Below are 6,000 nucleotides of genomic sequence, written 5' to 3'. Positions count from 1 at the left end.
TTAAGCCTCATCTGACTGGATTATGTTCATGGCATTTCTATTCTACTGTGAAGTGTTCTGTAGAGAGCAAAGATGGAGAAGGGAGAGAGACAGAGCAAGAGAGAGGGAGACGGAGAGAGAGAGAGAGAGAGAGAGAGGGAGGGAGAGAGAGAGAGAGAGAGAGAGAGAGGGAGAGGGAGAGGGAGAGAGAGAGAGAGAGAGAGATATCAGCTGGATTTAAACCCATGACCTTATGAAGAAATCCTTCGAAGCAGCATGAGGGAACTTTGCATGTTTGTGTCACCAAATCACGGCAAGAAGAAACTGTCTCAGAGAGCAAAAGATCTAACATTTCTCTGGATGATCTAACGTTAGTGAGTCAATACACTTTCCTCTGGATGATCTAACCTGAGTCCATTCACTTTTCTCTGGATGGAGCACTCGCTTGCTGCGGTTTAGGAGATATCTCTTTATATTTCACACTTACCTTTTGGATTTGTCGGTTCTTGTGGGCGGAGATGTGTCCACGCCCGACACCAGAACTCGTTGTTCAAACAAGGAGAATCTACAGCGCCTCAATTAGTGAGGATGAGAGCACACTTCTCTGTCACGGCCCCACGTAGACAAACGGACTCCCTGCTTTCTTGATAGGAACCTTATATAAGAGCGGACTTTGTCATGAAACAATAAACCTCCATCACTCCAAGGAGATCTGTGGTGTCAGCAGAGAGAGCGAGGTCTCACAACAAGGCCGAGTTGATCAAAACAAGCTCAGGTCAGAGGTCATGGTACCTTCTGCTGCGTCAGCCTCCACACCGTGCCTGCCTGCACAAGAGCCTTCTAACGGGTGTTTTCACCATACCTCTTGCCCTGCACAATGCCTTGTGCTATGCAGAAGTCTTTTTCCTCAGTGCTGGATAACGTATCACTTTACATACCAGAGATATGAAGCATCACAGAATAAGAAGAATGGAGCTCCTGGGGTTACATTTCAGGGACCAGCATTTTCTTGTTTGAGGGAGAAACAGGTTTCCAATTATAATGTAGGCTTACGAGGCCAAGAGGATTACAGCTACATGTGACACATGTAGTTGAGTTTTGAGATTAATCTGAGAATTCTGAGAATAGTCAATTCTAAGATTAAGATCAGCATCTCAGAATTGTGACTTTAATCTTTAAAGTTTCGTAATGACATTCAGCGATTCGTGAAATTATTTAAAAACAAGCGTCACTCTCATTCTGAACTATGTGATAGTAGCATACAGTACAGTACAGTACAGTACAGTACTGTACTGTGCAGTACAGTACAGTACAGTACTGTACTGTACTGTGCAGTACAGTACTGTACAGTACAGTACAGTACATACTTTAACCTGGCTTTACACTCCACAGTATTTACTCTGTAATTATATGGCCAAAAGCGATAAGATGCCTAGCAGGCAAAATTCAGACACATTTTGAAGCCAGGAGTGCTGTGGAGTAAAAGACGCCATTCATGCTTCCCGACAGCAGAAGTGAATCGATTCAGTTTTCTCACTTCCTAAAGGGAGGACATTTATAAGCGAGTGGTTATTATAACACTGACCACCAAACCTGACCAAACCTCAACAACCTCTACATGTAATCAACCTCTAAACAACATCACCTCAACTGCTGTGACCTCAGAGAAAGTCTTTTCACCACAGGCTATACAACATTTCAGACAGCCAAGATAGATACATAGATAGATAGATAGATAGATAGATAGATAGATAGATAGATAGATAGATAGATAGATAGATAGATAGATAGATAGATAGATAGATACATAGATAGATAGATAGATAGATACATAGATAGATAGATAGATAGATAGATACATAGATAGATAGATAGATAGATAGATAGATACATATATAGATAGATAGATAGATAGATAGATACATAGATACATAAATAGATACATATATACATAGATAGATAGATAGATAGATAGATAGATAGACAGATAGATAGATAGATAGATAGATAGATAGATACAGTAGATAGATAGATATTCTTTCATCTTGAATCTAGACTAGAAGTGCTACGAAGACTCAGCATAATCATTAAAATTAGCACAAAAAAATTTATTTTAAATCTTGAGTATCTTTTTCCTGTGAAACCTGAACATGAAGAAGACCCACTGACCTACATGATAACCAGGCTTCATTTATACACAAGAGCAGACAATCTGCTTTTACACACTTTGCGTCACAAATACCACAGGGAAAATGTGTTCTCACAGCTGTACAGAGCACAGATGTGACACAGATAATGTCACATAATTGCATCAGGGAGAGTGACTCTGAGTTCATGTGGCTGCTCCTCACAACCATTTTGACTCATGACCCTTAACACACAGTTCACCCAAAAAACTCACTTTCAAGGTCCTTTATTCTCCGACAGAAACGGACAGAATTATTGATAGATTTCTGTCCACTGGGCCGGTGTCAACATCAGGTTGTGAGTTGTCATATAATTAGTAGCCTATTACTTACATTTTTTTTTTTTTTTTTTTTTTTTTTTACCTTTATTTATACAGGGAAAGGCCCTTGAGAGCGAACTCTCATTTACAAGAGTGCCCTGTTACAAAGAACACATACAGAAATGTACAGACAAGATGATAAAACAGTTTAGGTAAAACAAGTGCACTCTTCACGTACAGTGCTCACGTACAGTGCATTAATGAGATAAATCCTTTAATAAGAATGTGAAGTGTCTGTCTGTGAGTGTGTAAGTAGAATTGTGTTCGGCCACAGCTATGTCATTTTACGTGTGGTCGCACGCAATCTTTCGGGAAGTGTATAAAGAGCACCCCTGCAGGTGACCTAACGGAGCTGTATTTTTGAATTAGGTAATTAGGGCCGACCAAATGGGCAAAATGACTCGAGACAGGTTCAGCACCATGGAGAGCTCCAGGGTGGAGGAGCCCACAGGTGGGCAGAGTTGTAATCAGCCAGTGAAGTGGACTATGAACACCCTCTGGGGAGAGAGAGGAGAGGCTGCAGGTCCGACTAAATGACCAGTTGCACAGTGGCACCAGCCTGCAGCCTGCAGTGGGTCAGTTACTGACTGGGTGGCACCAGCCTGCAGCCTGCAGTGGGTCAGCTGTAACTGATATCACTTCAGCAGAGCCAACAGTTCAAGACTGGGTCAAGATCACCATCAAGACTCTCATATGACGGCCAAATGTCAAAACCCAAAGCAGCCTTGTGCTTTGACGTTGCATTAATTGATTTCCTCATATGTACAGACAGTAGCCAGTAGCCTGTATGACTCACTTAGTTTACTTAGACTTGTATTACTTTAAATGGATGGTTGGTAGGGTGTGTTTTGGTTTGTTGTCAGCAGCCTAAACTTAGGAGCAAGAAATATGGGACCCACGTGTCCACTGTGTGTGTGTGTGTGTGTGTGTGTGTGTGTGTGTGTGTGTGTGTGTGTGTGTGTGTGTGCGTGCGCGTGCGTGCGTGCGTTTGTGTGTGTGTGTGTGTGTGTGTGTGTGTGTGTGTGTGTGTGTGTGTGTGTGTGTGTGTGCATGTGTGTTTACTGGCAACTAGATGTCCTCTGGGATCAACACAGAACGTTTTCTTAGGCATCGCTATCTTTAACGTTACCATGAAGCAGGGAATAAAGAAAACAGGAGAGGACGTTTAAAAAGCCTCACCTTTTAAGTGTTTGGTAATCAGTCTGTTCAGATGACTCTCTGAGGTTTCCACACGTTGCAGAACCAGATCCTGACAATCCAAAAATAAATCCAGGAAAAATATTTTGGACCAGAACCAAAGAGCTGCAGCAGGTGATGAGGAGTGCAGAAAGCTGGTGGAAAGACGGAAGCAGAATGGAGAGATGACGAGCCAAACAGACGTATGGAGAGACAGATGGAGAGATGGTCAGTGAGCAGTGTTCTGTGGGCAGAGGAGTGTGCCTGGTCCTCTCTGCAGCTCACACACACACTGAAGCTATATTAGCCAAGGACGCAGCGCTCCCTCCTCCCTTCCCTCCCTTCCCTCCCTCCTTTGCCTCTCTCTCCCTCTACTCTTATTCTCATTCTTCTTGTCTCACAACCTTCTCCGTCTTCTCCCTTTCCACTCGAGTTCCAGTGATGAGTATAATGAATATGAAATGAATGAATACAGTATGTTTTACTGTAGTCAGACTTAATAAGTTATCCTTTATTTATCTCCATTTGACCCATCTTCTACTAGGAACCTTCCTCGAACTAGGAGCAGTGTTACCGCTCTATGACCTGGGTAGGAGGGGTCGGCCATGATTTCCTGAGACTGCTTCAGCATCCTGGCAGTGTAGGTTCTGGAGGGATGGCAGGCTGCATCCAACCACCTTTTCAGCACGGCGGATAGAAAGAAGCCCACGCTCTTTGATTCTGAGGGACTGACACCAAAACATGACTCTGATGTTTTCCATCTTGAGACATCTCTCTCTCTCTCTCTCTCTCGCCGGGGTGGCAAACAAGCTATATCTTTCTGTTGCTCTAGCTCGCACAACCCAACCCCTCCCTCTCTTTCACACTCATCACCCCATTCCTGACCTTTTGAGAAGAAACATTGCACCACAGATGGAACCAGATGGAGAGGGGAATGACAAGGGGGAGAGAGAGGAGTGGAGAAGGAGAGAGAGAGGGGGGAGGACAAGGGTGGAAGTAATGAAGTTGTACATTTGCTCTTGTTACTGTAATTTGGTGACTTTTTGTATGTCGCCCTTTTCTTTCACTGTTTATTAAAGATAATCGTTTTACTTTTACTTAAATCTGTAGGCAAATACACAAGTACAATTGTACTCATATTTTAACAAGGAACAAGAACTGTGGTGCGTTTTTTTAGGAGTGACAACACAATCCAACCAATGACAAGAAACCACCGCAAGGCATTATGGGTAGAAGGAGATGGATGTTGACACCTGATAGCCAGCAGTTCCTGTTTGGAAAGTCTAGTAGAACTCATTGAACACAGGATTGCTGCACAGCAGGAAGGTCATCGAGTTTGTTTTGTCAAAATCTCTCTCCAGGCCGAATGACAGCTCAGATGATTTCTATCCAAGCCGGATGACAGGTAACCAGAAGTCCATCCAGTAAATGAGCTGGAGTGAGCTAGCCCCAACGTGAGCTAGCCCCAACATGCGACGCCTGATTATCATCATCAGGCAAGGGCCAGCAAAAGAGAGTCTTGTGCAGCCATGCGTTCACACTGCTTCCCTGTCATGGTAATTTGCTGGTAGTCGAATGCGGAAAAGTCAGTCAGCAGTTAGGCAGAGGGCAGATCAGTGAGTCCTTACTTTCTGTTGTTGACCGTATGTTTTACACACGACATAACTGGGATTGTTTCAAGTATGCATACTGCATGGACTGCACAAAATAAAGATCTTATATTAACGGGTCGGTTCAGAGATCTTATATTAACGGGCCGGGTCTGGATTTGACTTTGAGATATTTGCGGGTAACGGGTCTGGTCCCGAGCTGAGATTTGCGGGTGCGGGCTGGTGCGGGTGTGCAAAAGTGGACCCATGCAGCAGGAGTCTACTACGAGCTCCCTTTCAAACGGCCATACTTTTTGATACAATCACAAAAAAACAGTAGGCTACTTGCCTTAAAGCCAATGTTGGTGTCCGTCAAAATGGGTACATTTTTGTTCTTAAAAGTTGCAGAGTTTTCAATACCTATGTTTGTTTTTGGTCCTGTCCGCGCCTGTCTGCCTGTCTTTTCAATTGAAAATGCCGTTGCTGTTCTTCTGCTTCCCATTGGGGAAAAGAGGAGAGACAGGGAGAGGAGTAAACACACACCAGAGGATTCTTCCAAAGTCCGACCGTAACAAATAAAGACAGATGATGATGATGATGATGGTGGTGGTGGTGGTGTGTGTGTGTGTGTGTGTGTGTGTGTGTGTGTGTGTGTGTGTGTGTGTGTGTGTGTGTGTGTGTGTGTGTGTGTGTGTGTAGCTCCAAGTTGAGTCTGCCTAAAGGTCAGAGGTCAGGCTGCACAGAGGTCAC

The sequence above is a fragment of the Poromitra crassiceps genome (assembly GCF_964638095.1).
Source record: "Poromitra crassiceps genome assembly, chromosome: 8".
Taxonomy (NCBI): Eukaryota; Metazoa; Chordata; class Actinopteri; order Beryciformes; family Melamphaidae; genus Poromitra; species Poromitra crassiceps.
Note: the sequence above shows the minus strand (reverse complement) of the source record.